Source organism: Myotis yumanensis, unplaced genomic scaffold (genome assembly GCF_028538775.1).
Source record: "Myotis yumanensis isolate MYYU_CA2020_CCGP unplaced genomic scaffold, mMyoYum1.0.hap1 SCAF_46, whole genome shotgun sequence".
Lineage (NCBI taxonomy): Eukaryota > Metazoa > Chordata > Mammalia > Chiroptera > Vespertilionidae > Myotis > Myotis yumanensis.
Window position 1 is genome coordinate 209036 of NW_027223797.1, and position 23618 is coordinate 232653.

The window sequence follows — 23618 nt, forward strand, 5'->3', positions numbered from 1 at the left end:
CATCCATTCTTTTCACCACCTACTAAACCCAACTCTCCCACTAGGATTCAATGAAATGGAACATTTTAATATGACTCATATAATCACAGAAAACAGTATTACATATTATCAATACTACCTCATAGGCTTTCCTAACTTTCCAATCTTCGGCAACTTCTGCATTGACTCATGTCACCAACACTTATATCACCTCTTACAACACCACTAGAGGACGTCATAACCCCTCAGGAATTTTTAACCTCAGACTAAAATTTCTGGCCATACATATTCCACAAGTTCTTACAGATCTCATTACACCACTTGTATTTAAAAATTTCAACAATCCTTTACTCCAAATTAATAACAATCTTAAACTTGGTAAAATAGCTCGCATATGCTTCATTGCATTTATCCCGAATGACACCCAGTCCAACATAGAAAATTTCTTTAAACAGAAAAAAATGATGACTCTGATTTAGTTCTTGGAGCATACATTGAACTTCTTACGGTTCTCAATTGCTTCAATGCCATGGAGAAAGTCTCTCCTCAAGTCTTATGGCTTCTCCAGGCACACACTGTCAGACAACACGAATCCGTTAAATGGAAAGTATCCCAACCCGAATTTTGGGGATTTTGGAAAACAAACTTCACAACACCACATTTCCCAGGAGTCATATCCAACACACACACATTACTTGAAGACAAACCTGTTTACTCCTTTAATGGATCTCACCTCTGTAACACTACAGCAACCAGACACAGAGCATACATTCTTGCAAATCTCACTAACATACCCCTATCTCCCAACTTTCATGCAACATACCCTAAACTCCCCATTGTGAAACTTCCTAATATAACACACAGCAATATCTACAATACCCTCAGAAACACTCTCTACTACACCCTTGATGGAGACCCTTACACATGGGCAAATGTTTCATGGTCGAAAGGAAACTACAAATTCCCAGTCTTCCTACTTAAAAGGACTACGCCCATGTATAGCCTTACAGGTGGCTGTGTCTCTCACCTCCAATTCGTGGGATTCAAACTACCCTACCTACTCCAGACACATCAAACCTATGCTTCTTCCTTCAATTCTCTTCACACAAATCCATATTCTTATGGCCCATTCCCTATTACCTCCTGGACTAACTTTTCTATTCCTTTCAAATTCACTACTGGCAATAGCGTAGACACTGCCAATTCACCCAGCGACTCCACCACATACATTTATCAATACCCTAAAACTGTAATCAGACCTAATATCATCTCTAATCCTGACCTAAGACACCATTCATGTTTAAATATTCAGGACGACCTTGTAAACCTTACATATAACATCTCATATGGTCTGAAACCTATTGCATGGTTCTACAATTTTGGAGCAAACATTAATCCAACAAACACACACAGACTTTCAGGAACCCTATCACAAAGATACCAACAATACATGCTCCACTATATGGATGGTGCATGGAACAAATTATACCTACACTCTTACTCACCCATTACAAACCACACTGTATTACACACAACTCTCTTTTGCGGATTGCTTTACAAAAAACCCTCTTCAACCTTGCGTTATTCATAGAGGATGTTATAACAGCACAGTATGCCTTAGAACATACCACTACCAACCACTATTCTCTTATGGCATCACCAACCCTCAACCTTCTACATCTCCACCACCACCAATTATAACCCAAACAAACAACCCAATGAGAATTATCTACAGACCTATAATCCACTCTACAACTATTATTTTTACAAAACAAGATTTTCTAGTAACTACTATCATTCCCCAATGCGCACCCCTCAGAAATAAACTCCAAGTTAACCTTCCATCACTGCCATCTATTGGACAAACCAACCGCAGACACTTGCTTCAACTTGGACTCGCTGTTGCAGCTCTTTCTCTCACGGTCTCTTTAGCTAACACTGTCAAAATTGCCGAAATATCTTTAGACCTACAAAAATACACCAAACTTCAAAACTCTAGATATAATGAACGCTTACACCTTATATCTAGAAATTTCCACTCAGCCTATGAATTAGCAATCCAAACCCAACAGCAACTGAAACTACTCTCAGCCGGAGCAAAAACCATGGATGACAACATCCGCCAGCTTCACGTAGACCTTCAGGATCTCAATACCAGGTTCTCAGACTTCCAACTACTTTATTCCTGCCAACAAACCCAAAACTTCCTCACTGTGCTCTTAAAGACATTCATACCCTATGCTTCTGGGACATGGCTTCAACCCAACCTGGAGTGATTCAACCGCTATGGTTGATTTCTCTAAACCTGTTGGCTGCGATTTATTCTCTTGCCAACTAACTATTCTTCCTACAATAGGTGGCGAACACCTGGTCGGATATTCTGCCCTAAATCTCCCTGCACTCTTACCTGACGGTACGTGGGCTAAACCCGATTCTGACCTACTTTATGCTGAACCTTACTTCTCCCCCCGAAACTCCCTTGTTGAATTCACACCTAATATCTACATTGCTGCCAACCCACTTCAACTGTCCCTCTTCTCAGTCCCCATGAACCCCCATACCCCAGAACCCCTTATATATAACTTCGGCCATTTTTATTTCCTTACCTGCTTTGTGAATATTACATATTATGATTATACCTCTAATTCTGACCTTCCTCTTGATTCTTCTAATAACTGCACCCTTCTTTCTCACCCTATGAATATTATATATCTTAATGACACCCAATATTCCTCCTTTATTGAAAGAACTTCCCTATATTTTCATCCCTCTGTACCTATCCAATTCTCTATCTCCCTGAAGCATTACACCAACCCATTTCCATTAATAACACCATTTCTAAGTTAAAAGAACTCCAGAAACACTCTGATGACACCATCAAGAAACTTGGAGCAACATTGAAAGCCATCGACCACCTACTCCTGACACCCAACAGCATGACCCTCAACACAGCTGCAGACCTGGCCGACCTTGACAAACACTGCGACTTCAGGACCACCATCGCTTCTCTCTGGAGGACTGTACCTTGCACCCCACACTGGAATCTCTTTAACCCCCTCTATTACATCCAAAAAGGATGGAACTCTGTCACCTCTACTTGGCAAACAGCTAAAACCATTTTATTTGTCTTAGCCATTATCTACCTCCTCTCCTTCTTCATTAGATTCCTACGCTGCAGAAAAAATAAAATTAATTTTTGGCTCCCTGTGGTCCCCCTCCCCATATGTCCCTCGGGGACCACCAGGTGGAATGTTATAATAATGTTATGGTCATAAGGAAACCCCTCTAATGTGTGGAAATAATTACTGTGTGAAATGTTTGCTGTGTGAAGACCCCAATACTCTGTAACTTCCAAAATGTGGTGAATGCCCCACTATCTTGATGTGAATGCCCTAAGCCCTTAAAGTGTAAACACCCTGCTCCTAGCATAAGGCACACCGTCTGGCCCACACGGATAAGACACAAGTTGTTTACTACTGGCTGTATAAGAGCAGATTTTCTTCAGTGGACATCTCCTGCCTGATGAGAGGCGGACTCCACGTCACTCCGTGAGACGAGCCCCTGATTGACTGCTGTGCTGTGTGAGCCTGACCCAACTGCGGCCGCCCGTCTGTCTCTGTCTTCATCGTCCGTCTTTCGGTGCGCATCGCCGGGCGCATTTGCTGGAGCCTAGGACCCACTAGGAATAGTTGTGATTGCATACTAATTCTGTCTGTGTGTTCATGTGTTCCGGCTCGGCTCAACTGTCTAGGTTTGAAGTACCAGGGGATAGGCCGTTATTGCTGACCCCTGGTCACCTGCGTATGTCCCACTAAATCTAGACAGATCATTAATTAATTGGGGCATAACTGGGACACTTAGGAAGAACAGCTCTCCGCTCCTGACCTGCAGATTTGAGGGCTGCTGAGCAGGTCAGCAGTGCAGAACCACAGCTCCCCTACTCGTCCCCAAATCAGCCTGGGTCCCTTTCCTGCTCACCCACACAGAGCGGCTTTGTACCAGGCCCACAGGAAGGCCTGCCTGGGGAACGAATCAGTCACCAAGTCTAGAGCCCTTTTGTTCTTTGCTGTTTTATTCACGCCCTTCTGAGGAAGTAAAACGAAATGTGCGTTGCTGGAAGAATTAATCGCTTAAAACTTGTAGGTCATTTTAGTTTCAGTTTCCACGGCGATTTGCTGTGGCCTCACTCTGCCCAGCCAGCAGCCTCCTCTGAAACCCGGTCATCTCTTTATTTCACTATTAAGGCATTTCCCGCCCCCTCCCCTGCTCCCTGCCCGCCCCACCTGCTTCAGGGTAGGTGCAGATGAGCAGGTCCTCGGGCCTGGCCTGGAAGTCCCAGATCTGGTCCCAGCTGTCGCAGGTGGGCGTGGGTTGCAGGATTCCCTTCACATAGTCCACAGTCATGCGCTCTGTCCCATCCCATTTCAGCTCCATTCTGCTCAAGGCCATTGGTGTCGGGAGTCGAGTGCTATTCCCACAGACTGCGGGCTCTCAGTCAGCACAGAGCTGTGGTCGGACACCCTACAGGCAGCCTCTGACCGCAGCCTCCTGGGAGCCTGCGCGGGGCAGGGAAAAGCCGCTACCTGGTGGCCCCGCCCCGAGCCGGCCTGTGGTTTGGGACTTCGCACTCAGGCGCTTCCTGGCCTCGGCCCTCCCCCGACTGCGGCACCCCGGCCCCGCCAATCCGAGCGCTGGGGTCCTCCCCCGACTGCGGCACCCCGGGCCCCGCCGATCCGGAGCGACACCCCGGGCCTCGCCAATCCGAGCGCTGGGTGCTGCTGGCCCTGCCCTCGGCATCAATGCAACAAGGGTCAGGGCCAGCTCTCACGTGTCACCTGTGCTCATGGGATAAGGCGCAGGCGCTTCAGCTGTCTCTCCTGGGAGGTCTACGCCGAGTGCAGGGGTGACAGATGGCAGCAGCGAGCCACTTCCTGGCGGCCGGAGGGCAGGCCTGTGGCTGTGACCCACGAGGTCCCGGATGGGACCCTCCCGGCCCAGAAACCGACAGGCTCCGCTCTGGGTTTAAAGAATAAAACAAACTGGCTCATGAGAGGAGGTTCCTTCCTGCTGGAGCGTGTAGTGTTCCTACCAACAGGCGTCTCTTCACGGCTCTTAAACAGGTTGTCTCAAAAGCAAAGGGAGTGACAGGGGGGGTTGCGTTAGGACTCGCCCCACCTGCTTCCTCCTTGGGGCTCACTCCAGAGGCGGCTGTGGGCTCGTTTCCGGAGCAGCCTGGCTCCTGAGAGCCGCTTTCCTCCTCCCTCGGGGCCCCCTCCTCCTGGCTGACCAGCTCTCCATAGGCCGGTTCCTCTCCATTGTCCCTTCAAATGCTAAGTGCGATTGGTCACCAGCCAACTTCCCTGTCGTCCTGTGATACAAGAGAACAGCCATCGCTCTGCTCCTGTTTCTCTTCCTGGCACAGAGCTCCTAACCTTTGGAAGTGCCTGTGGTTGGAGCGCCCTTGCTTATTCATGAGGAGTCCCTCCCCACCACACCTGGGCAGATGCTAATGAGGGGCCAGGGGGCCCTGGGATAGTCTCCCAGTGGAGCGGGCTGGCCACACCCGGAAGAAGCGCATGGCTAGAGGGTGGGAACTTTTTCAGGCCCATCCCCACCCTGCAGGGAGGGGAGACTGGCTAAGGCCCCAAGAAAGCTCTGGCCACTGAAGCTTCAGTGGGTGGTGAGCACGTGATGTTCTGGGGGGGTGACAGGCCCAGATGCCATGGGAAAGGGCCTGGACCCTCTCTGCCCCTCTCCCCAGCCCTGGAACTATGCACTTCTCCCACTAGACGGCTGGAGAGAGAGCAGCTGGGTGAGGCTGGTTAGGTTCTCTCCTGGGCTTTGAAGCAAAAATACAGAAAGAAGTTGTCAGTCTGTTGTGAGAATGGCCCCTAAAGCTACTAGTGAGAAGGCGGAAAACAGGCAGGAAGGTTCTCTTAGTGCCTGTGTGTGGCCTCTGAGAGTTCCATCCCAGACAACAGCAACACAAACCAGGCAGACATGGCCCCGCCCGTTTCACTGGGGGTTAGAGCATCGGCTGCAGGCCGAGGGGTCGGGTTCAGCTCCAGCCAAGGGCACTTACCTCCATTGCAGGCTCGATCCTCGGCCGGTCAGGGCAAGTGCAGGAGGCAACCAATCGAAGTGTCTCTCATGTCAGTGTTTCCCTCTGTCTCTCACCTGCCTTCCACCCTCTAAAAATCAAGGGCAGAAAATATCCTTGGGTGAGGATTTCCCAAAATATAAAAGAATTAGGGGAAAAAGCAAGACAAAAATGAACCTAAAAGCTTTACTTCTCTCAATGGACTGGAATTCCTGTTAGGTCGGGATGTTAGGTCGGAGAGAGCGCAGGATCAGATACATACAGACATGGGATGAGACAATGGACTTCCTCTGGAATTTCTCACAGACCTGGGATTTCTCACAGGTCAACGTGCCAGACACAGATGGCTCCTTCTCCCTGAATACCTTGCTGACCCCCCTGCAGCTGAAGCCTCCTCAACTGAATACCTCAGCTCATGTCCCCGCCCCTCACCCAACCGCAGTATAAAAAAAGCGCCCCCCTCCATGTTGGCGTGAATCCACGTGCCCTGTCTTTGGGGGTACGTGGGTCTCCCGGGGACGCAGAATAAACTTTCCTTTCCTTTCTTTTCTGATTCACTGGACTCTATTTCTTGCGCCGCCTCCTGAGCCACCTAACCTAACAATTCCTTTGTTCAAAAGTTAGTGAAAACGATTTCTCTTTTTGCCTTGACTCCTGGGCCCAGCCTGGGTTCTGACCAACCCTGAGGACTTCTCATTAGCCGTCCTTTGGGTGTAGGGATCCGTTGCTATACATGGTGCCTTTGAAACTTTTACTGAATCACAATAATATGGTACCAGCTCCTCGCATGTGGACCGTGAACTCCCTATGGAGCTGTGCGTCCTGGGAAGTGAGTGCAGGTACCGCGCTGGGGGCTGTGTCCACAGGAGACGGGAGTGACTCTCCCGAGCGGAGGGAGGGCTGAGTGGGAGACCTGAGGAGGAGGACAATGGTCGGTTTCCTGCAGGTGAGAGGGCCTCCTGCAATCCGCGGTGATCACGGTCAGCTCAGGGTTCAGGCAGCGCATGGTGGAAAGGTGAGGGCGTCCACCTTTGTGATCTCGGGCGACACAACGTGAGCCGCCAAGCTGGTCTGCCCCCCAACCTGACCCCCCAACCCGACCCCTGTCTCAGAGCTCCCACCTCCTGCACAAGCTTTGCTGTGGGTGGAATTAGGACCCGGGCAGCTTGGAGCGTCCCTCCCGTTTCTTTTCCTGTTTACTCATGAACTTTTCCTTCTCTGTTGGCAGGTTTTTCTTACCTTTTGTTTCTCTGGAAACGCCTAGTCTTGGCAGGTGCGATGCGGCCCAAGCCCTGGGGGTGCTTCCTGGTGGATGCAGGCCCAGCCCAGCGGCTGCAGGTGCCGCAGCTCAGGCTCAGCCCCCAGCCTCCTGCTCCTCTGCTCAGGGCGCCCGCCGGGGAGTGAAATAGGCCCCACCGCTCCCCACACTGGGCCGCAGGCTCCAGGCAGAACAGCCTCTGCGGCCCCCGCCCCCACCCCACCTCGCACCCAGCTGTTTCCCTGAACCACACTCCCGTGTGATCCTCCTGCCCTTGGTCATGCTTCCTCCTGCCTCTGTCATCGAGGTGCCAGGAGTCCTTACCTCAGTTTCTGCTTCTAGGAAATCTGCCTGAGAACCTGGAGCAGCCTACCGCTTGGAGGGAAAAATGGATGCTTCAAAGTAAAATACATTTTTCCTCTTATTTTGTACTTTTTCTCTAATTCAAGCTATTAGCCACAGCTTTTTAACTTTATAAGAGCATGAGTGACATGTTTTATTCGTTTAGAATTAACTAGTGACTGTTATAGAAAGAGACCTAGCACTTGGCCCTAGAGGTGGGGGGAGGGGGATAAGAGAGAGACCTGCTCCCCTCTCTCCTGAATGCCCCCCCCCCCTTGGGCTTTGCTGTTGAAGAATTACTCCCCTGGGTCTTGAAGGGTCGCTGGGCCTTCTCGAACCTCTCGAACCTCTGAAGGAAGTGACCTTGTGAGGTTTTAGAAACACAGTTGACCCTTAAACAACGCAAGGTCAGGGGCGCCAACCCCCTCGCAGTCAAACACCTGCGTTGACTTCTGATCCCCCCAAGCCAACTCCCAGTCGCCTGCTGGTGACCGGAGCCTTACCAATAACAAACAGTCAAGTGGCACGCATTTGTGTGTTACATGTTACAGACTGTGCTCTTCCAATAAAGTGAGTTATAGTCGTAACCGGTTTGGCTCAGTGGATAGAGCGTCGGCCTGCGGACTGAAAGGTCCCAGGTGGATTCGGGTCAAGGGCATGTACCTTGGTTGCGGGCACATCCCCAGTAGGGGGTGTGCAGGAGGCAGCTGATCGATGTTTCTCTCTCATTGATGTTTCTAACTCTCTATCCCTCTCCCTTCCTCTCTGTAAAAAACAAAAAAAAATTAATAAAATATATTTTTTTAAAAATGAGTTAGAGAGAACATGTTATTAACCAGGTAACTGCCACGCATCCAAAACGGAAACCATCCCCACTGCGTCTGTAGACGCTTATGGCGTACGAAGGGTTAAGAGAATCATAAGGAAGAGACGATATTGTATAAAAAGCTGGGTATACGTGGACTTGCTCAGTTCAAGCGGGTTTGTTTCAAGGTGGCCTGTAACTGGTTAGGGAGGCCGCCTGCACTGCGGTGATGGGGAGAGGACCTGCCGGGCGGACCGGGTGCAGCACTAGTGGCCAGGGCCGGGCTGCAGGGAGATGCCCGGGTCACGTCCCCGTTTCCTCCTGTTTCTGTGGCTCCATCCCATGGGGCTTTTTCTTCTCTATTGAAAATATTGAAACGAGGATTTTTAGGCTTAAAACAGACAGGTTTAGGAACTTTCAGAACTTTTAGAAGTTAAGGGGACAGTAACAAAAATACACAGCTGCAAAGTAGCAGCAGGTAAATTTCCATAGAATGGGGAGCTGAAAAGCTGCATCAGGGGCATTTCCATAGAATGAGGAGCTGGGAACGGGAAGGTCTATATTTACAAAATACAGAGTAGGAAGCCTCCCATCCAGAAGGAGGAGAAGGAAGTCCAGAGGGAATAGGAAAACAATAAGGAAGGAGGGGGCAGGACCTCAGGTGTCCCCTGTGAGGTTCGACCTTTGAGCTCAGAAGTTACTATAGTGACCAATGGGGGGGGGGGAGGGGGTATCAAAGCACCAGGATCTGCAGCCTTTATAGGCCGCAGGGAAAAGGAGGTCAGTGGAACTCTTCCCCTCCCCACGCGGGAGTCTGTGCTGTGAGAGTCTTCCCCCCCACCCCCCCACGCGGGAGTCTGTGCTGTGAAAGTCTTCCCCTCCCCACGCGGGAGTCTGTGCTGTGAGAGTCTTTCCCCTCCCCACGTGAGAGTCTGTGCTGTGCGAGTCTTCCCCTCCCCACGTGGGAATGTGTGCTGTGAGAGTCTTCCCCTCCCCACGTGGGAGTCTGTGCTGTGCGAGTCTTCCCCTCCCCACGTGGGAATCTGTGCTGTGAGAGTCTTCCCCTTCCCACGCGGGAGTCTGTGTTGTGAGAGTCTATCCCTCCCCACGTGGGAGTCTGTGCTGTGCGAGTCTATCCCTCCCCATGTGGTAGTCTGTGTTGTGAGAGTCTTTCCCTCCCCACAGGGGAGTCTGTGCTGTGAAAGTCTTCCCCTCCCCACAGGGGAGTCTGTGCTGTGAGAGTCTTCCCCTCCCCACGGGGGAGTCTGTGCTGTGAGAGTCTATCCCCCTCCCCAGGCGGGAGTCTGTGCTGTGAGAGTCTTCCCCTCCCCCCGCGGGAGTCTGTGCTGTGAGAGTCTTCCCCTCCCCACAGGGGAGTCTGTGCTGTGAGAGTCTTCCCCTCCCCCCGCGGGAGTCTGTGCTGTGAGAGTCTTCCCCTCCCCACGTGGGAGTCTGTGCTGTGAGAGTCTTCCCCTCCCCACGCGGGAGTCTGTGCTGTGAGAGTCTTCCCCTCCCCACGTGGGAGTCTGTGCTGTGAGAGTCTCCCCTCCCCACAGGGGAGTCTGTGCTGTGAGAGTCTATCCCCTCCCCACGTGGGAGTCTGTGCTGTGAGAGTCTTCCCCTCCCCCCGCGGGAGTCTGTGCTGTGAGAGTCTTCCCCTCCCCACGTGGGAGTCTGTGCTGTGAGAGTCTCCCCTCCCCACAGGGGAGTCTGTGCTGTGAGAGTCTTTCCCTCCCCCCGCGGGAGTCTGTGCTGTGAGAGTCTATCCCCTCCCCACGTGGGAGTCTGTGCTGTGAGAGTCTTCCCCTCCCCCCGCGGGAGTCTGTGCTGTGAGAGTCTTCCCCTCCCCACGTGGGAGTCTGTGCTGTGAGAGTCTCCCCTCCCCACAGGGGAATCTGTGCTGTGAGAGTCTATCCCCTCCCCACGCGGGAGTCTGTGCTGTGAGAGTCTTCCCCTCCCCACGTGGGAGTCTGTGCTGTGAGAGTCTCCCCTCCCCACAGGGGAATCTGTGCTGTGAGAGTCTATCCCCTCCCCACAGGGGAATCTGTGCTGTGAGAGTCTATCTCCTCCCCACAGGGGAGTCTGTGCTGTGAGAGTCTCCCCTCCCCACAGGGGAATCTGTGCTGTGAGAGTCTATCTCCTCCCCACAGGGGAGTCTGTGCTGTGAGAGTCTATCCCCTCCCCACGTGGGAGTCTGTGCTGTGAGAGTCTTCCCCTCCCCACGCGGGAGTCTGTGCTGTGAGAGTCTATCCCCTCCCCATGTGGTAGTCTGTGTTGTGAGAGTCTTTCCCTCCCCACGCAGGAGTCTGTGCTGTGAGAGTCTATCCCCTCCCCATGTGGTAGTCTGTGCTGTGAGAGTCTTCCCCCTCCCTCATGGGAGTCTGTGCTGTGAGAGTCTTCTCCTCCCCACAGGGGAGTCTGTGCTGTGAGAGTCTTCCCCCTCCCTCATGGGAGTCTGCATTTGTTCTTCAATACATTGCCACCTTTGCTATACCACCTTCCTTTCGTGGATTCATTGATGGACTCCAAAGGACAAAGAACCCAGGAACCATCCTGCCCAGAGGGACACTGCATGTTCCAGTCCAAAACTCCCGCGTCTCTATGACCCAGTGCAGCTCTTAGCCCATGAAGTGAGCACCAGAGTGAAAGGAGTTAGAGCAGAATTGGGTGGAGAGGGGAGGTGGGAGAGGATGAATGGGCTGAAACAAACCGAAAATGTGTTTTGCAGGCAACAGGAAGGCAGGAAAACATGACGGGTAGCAGAAACACAGGGTGTTTTGAAACAAGGATGTTTTTCTTACAAGTGACAAACATTTTCTTGCAAGTGATAAAATGTTTCTAAAAGGCCAGGAACCAATCAGTGAGAGGCACCACAGGGAGCAGCGTTACCTGACATAAGGGGAGAGCAGAAGGCTTGGGGGCAACCCATGTGAATCTCCCTCCTGGGAGATGAGACCCCAGGAACAATTCTTGCTCTCAGTTCCGGTATCACCAGTTTGTTTGAAATACAGTTCACTTGGGCCCATGCTACAGTTCTAGCCGTTAGGGGAAGGGCAGCTATAAGAATAGAATCTCAGTTGTTTAATAAGCTATTTATGTATATAAAAGGCTAAGCAACCATCTGACCAGCAGTAGCCATGATGCGCACTGACCACCTGGGGGAAGACACTCAATGCAGGAGTTGCTGAATTGCAGTGACTTGACAGCAGTGGTTCTCAGGTGACGTACCCAGAACCAGAGAGGAGGGAGCCCGATTCCTCGCAGGGCCATGCAATTCCACCTTTGGCCATGGGTTATGTTGTTGCTGGGGCACTGTCAGCCCCAAATCTGGTTTACCACTGAGCTGCGGTGATCGTAGACACCCTTTGAGCTGCGGTGCCACCCCAGGTGTGCCAGCCAGGGAGGGACCACGGGAGGTTGGCTCCAGGGTGTGTCCATCCCATCTCACCCAGTCCCGCCCTGCCAGCCACCTTCTAACTAATTTCCTTTCAATGTTCAGGAATCTGTGCACCAGGCCACTAGTTCACTATATTAGCTGTAGAAAGGGATTGTTCTTGCAGACCCTGGGGCACTGGAGGACGTGCTGCAAAAAGACAAGCAGGGCTGAAAAGATAATGCGGCCATGAGCCCAGGTGGGGCCATTACTCAGAGAAGAAGATACATTTTAAATGCAGGTCAAAGGCAGGGCCTATCTCAAGGGAGACCACATTCTGGGCTCATCTTTGCAGGTTCCCAGGCCCATCTTTGCAAGGAGGATGGTAGAAAACAGACCCTGGGAATCACTAGTGTTAGACTTTTCCCACCCTCTAACCCTATGGTAAGGGCTGGTTTGAAATGAAATGTCTGAGCGCTTTCTTTCAGGGTATTATGCCTGCTCCTCTTGGATCACGGGCCATGTGAGTAAACCACCACAAAGATTCAACCTGTCTCTTCACATTGACTCACTCGGGGCAGCAGGACCTTCCTGTCTGGTTCACTCCTAGCTGCACCCTTCCTGGGGGACGGAGCCTTGTTTGTCACCTTTTGATGCTTTCCATTTCTCAGCATGAGTAAGGCACTCAGTATGTGTCTGTCATCAAGTGAATGGAGTTGGCCTTTTTTCTAGGTAGGATTGTATTGTACAGAACTTTTGAAAGAAACTTTCCAATTCTAATTATAACAGAAGATGGGAAGAGGATATGTAGATGGAACAAATTATTAAATGTATATTGTATGTTACATGCTGTGTACTGAAGTTAATCTGAACACTCACAACCTGCAGAGAGAGAAGGGACATGTTGGATATTTGTGCTGGGTAAATGCAGTCACATTGGGCTCATCCAAATGAGCAAATCATACATTCAAGAGTAAGAATGTCCAGGGCATTGTTCACAGACCTCCAGGAGGTCGAGGAAGCCGCCAGTGGCCTGTGGAAGCAGCACGCTTCTCTACCTCACAGAGCCCAGTGAGAGCAGGTCACGTTCCCAAGCTCTGGTTTCTAGAGCTCCATGCAGAACAACAGCGAGGTGCTGGCCATGTTCTTCTCAAAGTGCTCCTTACATTGCTTGTTCTGAGCTTCAGTGAACTGACTTTTCCAACCTCCCAGGACTCCTGAGAAGAGCAGTGTAAGTAATATTTTTATGAACTTTGACCATTTTTTGTTTGGGTAATCCCTTTCCTCTCAATACTTACATTCCTTTCATAGACATCAGCTCATCGTCCTGCTGCCATTGAATGATAAGTGAAGTTACAGGTCATACTCCCCAGGGCACAGTGAGGCCCTTGTAAGCAGGGAGCTGTATTCTGAGCACTGGGGAGGGCCTGGAATCCAGGTCCTGGTTATCTGACTCTTGGCTTTGCACCCTGAACTTTCTCACCCACCAGTCCGTTGTGGCCCCTCAGGACACCTCACAGTCTATGTAAGTTCACTGGAGCTCGTTTTCTTATCTTCTCTTTCCAGGTCACTGAGCACTGATGTGAGTGGCTGCCTCCTCAGAGTGTTGTCTGCTCCTCCTATTTGTAGCTTTATTCAGTCAGAATTCATAGTTAAATACAAGTGAGAATTCTCCTTTCCAGTCTGAATTATCATTGCTGTTAACATATGAATAAATTCAAGCAATCTATACTAATAAAAGGATAATATGCTAATTAGATTGGACATCTTCCGGACGTCCTTTGGGACATTCTTCTAGACAAAACCACTGCGGCTGTGAGGGCCGGTCCAGCGCCGAGGTCCCTTTTGCAGAGGCCTTGAGGGAAGATACCACAGGAGAAGGCAGAAGGGAGAAGGCAGCAGTTAGGCAGTCAGGGGGATCAGGCCAGGAGGGGAGAGCAATTAGGGCAATCAGGCCGGCAGGGGAGCAGTTAGGGGCATCAGGCATGAAGGCAGGTGAGCGGTTAGGAGTCAGTGGTTCCGGATTGTGAGAGGGTTCCTGGATTGGAGAGAGTGCAGGCCTGGCTGCGGGACCCCCCTCCCCTGCATGAATTTCATGCACCAGGCCTCTAGTCTATATATATAAAAGGCTAATATGCTAAGTGACCACTGGTCCAGTCACTATGACAACTTGCTTCATAGCCAAGTAGAAACATTTCACACTTTAACCAAATGTCTGTGGAGCATTTTCTCATGCCTCATCTCATTTCATCTGCACAGAAGTCCTGGAGTAGGTAGATAGGAGACTTGGTGGAATCCTATTTTCTTTTCATTAGCCGGAAAATGGAGATTTAGAAAGCTTAGAAACTTGACCCAACTGAAGAGAAGAAATGGTGGACCTTGAAAATGACTTCAGTTTTTCTCACTGCGCAGAATATAGTCAGACTCTGCTGCAGTTAAATATTTCACCCTTTGTTCTCCCTGCGTGATCCAAAATATAACCTGCTTTGTGTTGATATTTATTGCTGTGTTGCTGACAATTACCTGAAAGAGAAGTTGGGGTGCTTCACTGACTGGAAAAAAGGTTAGCTACATCAGAAAGTAGGTCTAATTAAGCAAGTTTATTCTATATCTATAAAAGGTAAGTTGACTCGCGCATGCATGGTACATACAAAGCTCTCGCTGGTGCCAGTCGCATGCGTATGTTTCCATCTGTCATTGTCAATTGTGAATTTGGTTGATACTTCTATTATAGAGAATGGGCGAATAGCAATATTAAAATAATTCTTCTAATTAACTAGTAGCCCAGTGCACGAAATTCGTGCACATTAAAAGGGAATTAATTGCCCTAACTGGTTTGGCTCAGTGGATAGAGCATTGGCCTTCGGACTCAAGGGTCTCAGGTTCGATTCTGGTCAAGGGCATGTACCTTGGTTGTGGGCACATCCCCAGTGGGGGGTGTGCAGGAGGCAGCTGATCGATGTTTGTCTCTCATCAATGTTTCTAACTCTCTATCCCTCTCCCTTCCTCTCTGTAAAAATCAATAAAATATATTTTTTAAAAAGGAATTAATTAGCAGATATATTTTAACATTGCTATTTGCCCTTTCTCTATAATAGAAGTGTGAGAGATGAAAGGAAATTAGTAAAATGTATATGAAAATAATATATAAATTTATTAATAAATAAGCAGTAACAAAAGGATATAACAACAACAGAGGCATGACATAAAAATGACAAAAACATGATATGATAACAACAAAAACATGACATAAAAACAACAGTGATGCAAACAATGACTGATAAAGTGATTAAACTTATTCTAATATCTCCCTGTACACCACATGAAGAGTGAAAACACTTTCAGAGTGCTTGACTAATTTCCCTTGTGATGAAGTACTTAGAACTTTAACTGTAACGTCACAAACTCGAGAGAAAGCAACATATAACTGACCATGTGCAAAAACGAGTTCAGGTAGGAACATGCACACTCTGTCTAGAGTTTGTCCTTGTGATTTATTAATAGTCATCGCAAATGCTGGCATCACGGGAAACTGTCATCTAATCAATTTAAATGGGAGGCCAGTGTCAGATGGGGACAAATCAATTCTTAGAATCAGAACAGCCTCTCCCTCTGCAGATCCTGTTAATACTTCAGCTTCGATAATGTTAGGTTGTAATCTTTTGATAATAAATCTGGTACCATTACAAAGACCCCATTTACTATTAAGATTTCTCAATAGCATAATGATTGCACCCACTTTCAATTTTAATTTATGACATGGCATTCCCGAAGGAGTAATACTATTCAGAAATTCGATGGGGAAATTTTCCTTTGTTTCGTTGTTATGGGGTGGGGCCCCAACATTAGTAACAAAGAAACAGAATTAAAACTTTATTGTGGGGAGCCGCTACAGTGTTTTGGACAGGTTCAAGCCTTGGACTGATGAGAGGGCACCGTCCTCTCATTGCCACGTGCAAGTCCCAGCTTGGAGGGCGGGGCCCTCCCAGCACAATTATAGCCAACAGCTGTAGTTGTAAGCTTGAACCTATGGTCTGAACAAGTGGCCCCACATGTGTGAGTGATGTGGGCTTGATAGAGTTCAGGTACATGTAGTTGAGTAGGATTAAAACCCAGGAGAACGTTTGTAAACATCTTGGTCACGCCCTTACTTTGCCTGGTAGCATCTGCTATAAAATAAAGGCATGGCTGTGGGCGTGGTCACTGTCTCTCAGAGAAGCAACGTCCCACCAAGACCCCGCTTTCATTCTCTTGTCTGTCTTTTCTAAGCCTTTCAGCCGCCCCACTCAGGTTCACCCCGTGCTGGCGCGGCACACTTTAGAAAGATCTGCCTCCACACTCCCAGGGCAGGTTCCTGCCTCAAACTCTGCCCTTACAGAAAACAGCTCCAGGAAACAGCCTGGGGGAGGGTGAAGCCATTGCCAGGACAACTCCTGTAGGACTGACTTCCTTCTGCTCGGTCGCTGTTCGTCTGTATGTGATGAACACCACTTATGGTTTTTGTATAAGTAGATTTTTTTTCAATGTGTAGGAATTTGTGCACTGGGTCACTAGTATAATATAAAGGAGTGGTAGGGTTGGTTAACTTTGGTTCATGCTTATGCAATAGAGCAGTGGTTCTCAATCTTCCTAATGCCGCAAACCTTTCATACAGTTCCTCATGTTGTGGTGACCCCCAACCATAAAATTATTTTTGTTTCTACTTCATAACTGTAATTTTGCTACTGTTATGAATCGTAATGTAAATATCTGATATGCAGGATATATTTTCATTGTTACAAATTGAACATAATTAAAGCATTGTGATTAATCACAAAAACAATATGTAATTATATATTCAATATGTGTTTTCCAATGGTCTTAGGCAACCCCTGTGAAAGGGTCATTCAACCCCCAAAGGGGTCTCTACCCACAGGTTGAGAACCGTTGCAATAGAGTATTCATTCATATTTTTAGCTTCAATAATTAAAAATGGTCAGAGAGATCATAGAAGACAATTTCTCTCCTGATTGCTCCATGCTGTCTGATTCATTTAAGCTAAGCATGTCAAACTCGCAACCTGTGGACCGCATGTGGCCCACAATGAATATTTTTGTAGCCCAGCCAATATAATGGTATGTAGAAAGGTTTTAATAAAAACTTAGTAACTTAATTTTTACAATATCCTGTTATACATAACGAATCTGTGCACCTTGAAAGGAACTGTGGGCCATGAGGCTGCGGTGGGCACAGGGACGGGTCTCGGCCCATCCTCCTTAACCCCACCCAGCCCCTCCTGCTGTAGCCCAGGTCCCCTATCTGCTGCAGGCTGCTCCGGCAGCCACCTCTCACACCCACTGATGGTGCTGGCCCTGCTCGCACCAGCAGCCAGCACTGCGGTGTGACCAGCGGCTGCCAGGCCTGATCGCCTTTCAGTGGGGGAGGTGAAGAAGCCCTCAGGGGCAATCGGGGCAGGCAGTCGCTGCCTGCTCGCACCCCATGACGGCACCGAGCAATCGGGGCTGGCGCTGGAGGCCAGCAGCAGGTGCACACGCATGCTGGGAGGGACTGTGGCGCACAGGAGCAAAGAATTTTCAGTAACCACCAGAGGCTCGCCCAGTTGACTGCGACCAGCGGCCTGTCTTGGTCTGACCCCCCCACTCACCAGCTTCACCATCCTGATGCAGCCAGTGCCTGCCATGTTCGGCGCATGCCCCCTGGTGGTCAGTACACATCATAGCAACCAGCTGTTCCGTTGTTCTGCCATTTAGTCTATTTGCATATTAGCCTTTTATTATATAGGACTAGAGGCCCGGTGCATGAAATTCACTAAGGTACATGCCCTTGACTGGAATCGAACCTGGGACCTTTGAGTCCGCAGGCCAATGCTCTATCCATCGAGCCAAACCGGTTAGGGCTCATTAGTCTTGTACTGACTTGTTTGGTGTGTGCAACAGGAAACATTTCGCTTTCGGAGAACCAGAAAAATGGGTTTATTTGCATTACACTTATTAATCTGTGCAGTTATTCAGTGTCTAGTAAGTTAATGTTCAAGATAAAATATTAATTTTTATTAAAATGTTCTATTATTTTATGTTAACGATGATTCATTTATTTCAGCCCTTTATATTTAGCATGTCTCTATCGAAATAAACCTGCCTTTCTATGAAAATGGAAGCTTTGGGTTTTTAGCAACCATGTAAACGTACACCTTGTGTATCTGGCCTGTGTGATGTGCTCCTGCGCTTCCCGGGGGCAGTGTACGCTGTCCTTTGCCGTTTCCCGCTTTTCTCTGGGAAACAAGCCACTTGGCCAGCTCTCCCGCCTGCTCTGGCCTTAAGGAACCCCCCTCAGAAAACGCTGGGCCTAGGGATTCATTGGAATGTCAGGGAACCTTTTTATGAATGGATCACGGTTTTCCTCCTCTCAGAGGAAATACAAAGAGCACGGATACATCACCTTTTCTCATGAGGGAGAAAGACAGTGATTCATTTTAGCATCATTGATGTAGTTGGTCCTGGGGTTCCTTTTCATCAGATCAAATGAAGTGTTATAGACAATGTCGTCTAAAACCTCACTCCCTGTTCATGGCCCTTAGGACCAAGCAAAGTTCTCAGCCGGAGGCACACGGCCCTGCCTGGTCTGGGCTCAGCTGGCTGCAACGTCCTCTTACGCCCTCCTCCACAGCAGCGCTATTTGGCGGTTCTCTCATCTCCGTGGCCATTGCTTTCAGGGTGTCCTGCTCTGCCCTCCTCTCTTAAACCAGGAGGCCTTACACCGATGGGCATCATGAGGCCTGTGCCTCTCCTCTAAACTGCGTGCAAACGTGCAGGTGTGGCTTTAACAGAGGTGAAGACGTGGCTGCCTGCAGAGTCTCAGTGGGCTTTGTGAGCATTGAAACGAAAAAACCTTTAATTTAGATGTTGGAAGGTTTTTAGAGGCCTACGTTCATTCTCACTTCGTTTACTTTTTCTTGCCGTCTTCTTTCATTGCTCTAAATTTCATATATTTATGACAAATTTGTTCTCAACACATACCAGTCTTCCAAGCTACATGCTTATCTGGCATTTCAGATTGAATGGGTGAAAAATTAAATCCATATTCAGGGAAACTTACTCTTCCTTCCTCATTCACTGTTTTCATTAATGGTACTACTGAAACAGGAACTTTGGGGGGTGAAAAAGACAGGTTTAGGAAAGTTTAGAAATTAAGGGGACCATGGAAGAAGCACAGGGCTGCAGAGCAGAAGGTATATTTCCATAGAATGGGGAGCTGAAAAGCTACAACAGGTGCATTTCCATAGAATGAGGAGCTGGGAACAGCGGAAGGTCTATATTTACAAAATAAAGAGAAGGAAGCCCCTCATCCAGAAGGAGGAGAAGGAAGCCCAGAGGGAATAGGAAAACAATGGGGAAGGAGGGGGAGGACCTCACGTGTATGTTCAGGCAAAGGAAGGGGCCTCCTGTGCCGGCTCCTATGTCCCGAGGGGACTGGGCGGAGAGGCCAGCTTTGGGCCAGGACACGCCTTCCTGATGCTGCCAGAAGGAAGAGCAGTGGGAAGGCAGCTCAGCCAGGGGCCATCCCAGGTCCCGGAGGGCACTTCCTGGTCCCGAGGTGCCCACAAAGGTGGGGAGTTGAGAGGTGCCACCGAAGGAACCTGGGGCAAGTGTCCAGGAACCACCCTTCCTTTCTCTCTTCCTTCAGAGCTAGCGTTCGGTGCTCTGAGCTCGCCGCTGTGACATTGGGAAGAAGGCCTTCCCCACCACGGGCAGAACTGAGCTTCGTTAACCTGCACCTGCTGGAGGCCGCTCGTGCCTCCAGCCAGACAGGCCAGCTTGCAATTCCACCCAACTTCCAAGTCCGAATCGAGTTACTCAGTTCTCGGGGCTCGGTTCTTTCCTGTAAGTGTGAGGTTAGGCTGATATTTAATGGGTCTCACAAGATAATTTTTTCTTAAATTAAGGCACAATGAACATGCAGTAAAATGCAGAATCTTAAGCTTACATCTTGGTGGACGCCATGTAACTCCTCTTAGGTCGGAGAGAGCCCAGGATCGGATACATGCAGACATGTGACGAGATAGTGGACCCCCCTGGCATGTCTGGCAGATCAGCATGCCAGACACAGATACTGGCTTCTCCCTGAATCAACACCAACCCCCACGCGGATGCTGACTCATTCCTGAATACCTGGCTGGCCCCCCTGCAGCTGAGATTTCCTCGCTGAATGCCTCAGCTCATGTCCCCGCCCCTCACCCAACCGCAGTGTAGAAAAGGCGCCCCCTCCTTGTTGGTGTGAATCCACGTGCCCTGTCTTTGGGGGTACGTGGGTCTCCCGGGGACGCACAAATAAACCTTTTCCTTTCCTTTCTTTTCTGATTCACTGGACTCTCTATTTCTTGCGCCGCCTCCTGAGCCACCTAACCTAACACCTCTCAGATCAAGAGAACATCCCGCCACCTCAGCAGGCCCCTCCTGCCTCTTTCCCCAATTCCTCACCACCAGCTCAGGCCCCGGCGGCGAGCAGGGTGCTGACTTGTTGTCACGAACAAGTCTTGCCCGTCCTTGAACTTTATATACTGGCCTCATGCCTCTATGGACCCTTCTTGGCCAGCTTCATCCTTTCAACACGGGTTTTTGACATTTCTTGATAGAGTTGTGGGAGTCGGTAGTTTATGCATTTCAATTGCTGTGCCATTTACCCGAATAAGCCTCCTAGTCTGTGTGATTCCTCCTCTTTGGATGGACAGATAGGTTGGTTCCCGTTTGGGATGGTTATGAATAGTTTCGATGAGATTTAATGCTCCCTTTTTGTGTGTGGACATGTGCGTTGAGTGTGTGCCTGGGCACTGAGCTGCTGGCACAGGTGTGTTTAACTTGAGTAGAAGCTGCCGTTTCTACACAGCCGGGCCACAGCTGACATCAGAAGAGCTTCCTGGAGCTTTCCCTGCGGGCGAGCCTCTCCCTGGGGCGGGAGGGGCCGCAGCGGGTGCCGGCCTCACCTCGTGCTGGGTGCTGGCTTCACCTTGTGCTGGCTGCTGGCACCGGGTTTCTCTCGCTGTGCAGTGAGCCCAGCATTGCCCCTGTGCCGCTCTGTGCCAGGCTGCTGAGGACTCAGACTTCCCAGGTGGTACCTCCGCCAGAAAGTCTCGCAGCCTCCAGACTGACCCCGCCTTAGCGGGCATCTTCCCTGCCACCATGAAGGGGTGGAGGGGCCGTTCTGCTCACCAACGTCCCAGTGTGTTGCCCTGGGAATGTGGGGCGCGGACATTAAGCGCAGATTTCAAACGGGGTCGCCTGGGAGACAGCATCCCCAGCTTCACGCAGCTCCTGCCACTGCCCCCCGGGCTCATCCTCAGAGGAGCCCTGCCCGGGCCCCTGAGCAGAGGCAGGAGGGAAAGTGCTAACTGCCTGGTGCCGAGTGCTTCATCTCTTTTAGGTAAAGTCTAAATATGTTTCCAGTCTTTCACAGCTGTTAACCCTTCCCGAGGATGTTTTTCCATTGTTTTTTTTTTTTTTTAGAGAGAGTAGGAGAGGGAAGGGGGGAAAGAGAGAGAGAAACATCGGTGAGAGAGACACATTGATTGGTTGCCTCCTGCACGCTCCCTGATCAGGGCCAGGGATCGAGCCTGAAACCGAGGTAGGTGCCCTTGACCCGGAATCAAACCCTTGACCCTTCGGTGCACACGCCGACGCTCTAACCACTGAGCCTCGGCCAGGACTGCACTGCCGTTTTTTGAGATTTAAAAAGGTCAAATACGCCAAACCGGTTTGGCTCAGTGGATAGAGCGTCGGCCTGCAGACTCAAGGGTCCCGGGTTCGATTCCGGTCAAGGGCCTGTACCCTGGTTGCGGGCACATCCCCAGTGGGGGGCGTGCAGGAGGCAGCTGATCGATCTCTCTCATCAATGTTTCTAACTCTCTATCCCTCTCCCTTCTTCTCTGTAAAAAATCAATAAAATATATATTTTTTTAAATAAAATAAAAAGGTCAAATACTGCCTGACCCAGTCTTCAATTGGTGCCTCCCTGCCCTTCCGCTGCTGCAGGCTCCTCTGCCTAAAGAGCCTGCGGCCACGATGCCTGCAGCCTCAGCTCCCGGGCTCCTCGGTGTCTCTGCGCTGCCCTAGGTGAGCCGCAGGTGTTCCTTCCCTTGGAAGCGGCTCCTTTCTGCGGCGTCAGCGGCGTCAGGGTGGCTGCTGGCCACGCCCACCACCAGCCCCCTCCTCCGTGCAGCCCCCCAGGGCTCCCCGCCCCCCCCCCCCCCCCGCCCCGGAGTCTCCCAGCCCCTGCCTTCCAGCAGTTTCAGTCACTGACATCGTTCCTTTGTGATATGTGAGTGTCTTTCTTTCCTTTTTTGCCAATTTCAAATATTGCACCCTGACAGGTCCTTGCAGGTGGGACTGTGCTGGGGCCTTAAGCACGATGGTCGCTCACAAGGGGGTGGCGCTCGCTGTTTGGGGAGAAGGAGCCTGGGCCGAGCTTTCCCGGAGGAAGGGGCGGGGAGACACGGGAGGGGCTGTCGGGCCGGAGACTGGCCGCCGGTGGGGAGAGGGGAGGCTGGGAGAAAGGCTTAACGTGCGCCCTTCTCAGAAAGTTCCAGCGGAGCTGCGGGATTCTCCCCGGGGAGGGAAGGGCAGGGGGGGGCCAGGGCAGGGAGGGCAGGGGAGGGCAGGGGGGGGCCAGGGCAGGGCAGGGGGGGGCCAGGGCAGGGAGGGCAGGGGAGGGCAGGGCAGGGCAGGGGGGGGCCAGGGCAGGACAGGGGGGGCCAGGGCAGGGAGGGCAGAGGAGGGCAGGGCAGGGCAGGGGGGGGCCAGGGCAGGGCAGGGGGGGGGCCAGGGCAGCGAGGGCAGGGCAGGGCAGGGGGGGGCCAGGGCAGGGAGGGCAGGGCAGGGCAGGGGGGGGGCCAGGGCAGGGAGGGCAGGGCAGAAAGTCTCAGGGCAGGGCAGGGGAGGGCAGGGAGGGCAGGGCAGGGCAGAAAGTCTCAGGGCAGGGAGGGCAGGGCAGGGCAGAAAGTCTCAGGGCAGGGAGGGCAGGGCAGGGCAGGGGAGGGCAGGGAGGGCAGGGCAGAAAGGGCCAGGGCAGGGGAGGGCGGAGCGGGGCCCTTTGACCACAGGGAGGTGGCAGCTTGTGAGGAGGCAGAACCTCTGCCTCCTGAGTGACAGGTCCCTCCTGTGACTGTGCGGGCGGCTGGGGACCTGCGGGACCAGCCCTTCACTCACCAACGACTTCCTTTCCAGGCTCGGGAGGAACCGCCTCGCTTCCAGTTCTTGCCGGAAGCTCTGAGCACGTTTAGTCATTTCTTAAGAAATGAAAAGCGGGAGAAGGTGCGAAATCGCCCGAGGGCCTGGGTCCCGGCTCCCCGGGTCCCTGGAAGGTCAGGGAGCAGCGGTCTCCTCTCCTGGGTCACTGACTGGCTCGGCCCGTCCCCAAGTCCCTGGGAGGCGGTGAGGTCACCCTGGAGAGACTGGGAAGTCTGTCCCCCACGCTTTCTCCTTGAAGTAAACTTTAAAAATAAATAAAAAGCACTAATTTTTATAACACACACAGCAGTCTATTTTCTTTCAATGGATCCTATTTGAGAAAGCCTGGGAGCTGCTGGCAGCAGCTACAGTGACTGTGACAAGAATGTGCGAACGTTCCCTCCTGACGCCCCAGCTCTGCAGCGTGTCATCCTCATGCAGCTCCCAGTTGCTGGCCAGGTGCCTCTGTCAATGAGGAGACAGTGTCCACAGCGCGAGGGCAGCCTGTGGCTGGTCATGGGGTTTTCTGTATCTTCCAGTGA

At 51.0% G+C, this 23618-nt stretch overlaps 1 pseudogene; it reads right to left on the reverse strand.

Annotated features, from left to right (window-relative positions):
• The window catches only part of LOC139000939 (sulfotransferase 1C4-like), a 31460-nt pseudogene extending 26885 nt beyond the window's left edge, over nucleotides 1-4575 (reverse strand).
• Nucleotides 4576-23618: the final 19043 nt, after the last annotated feature.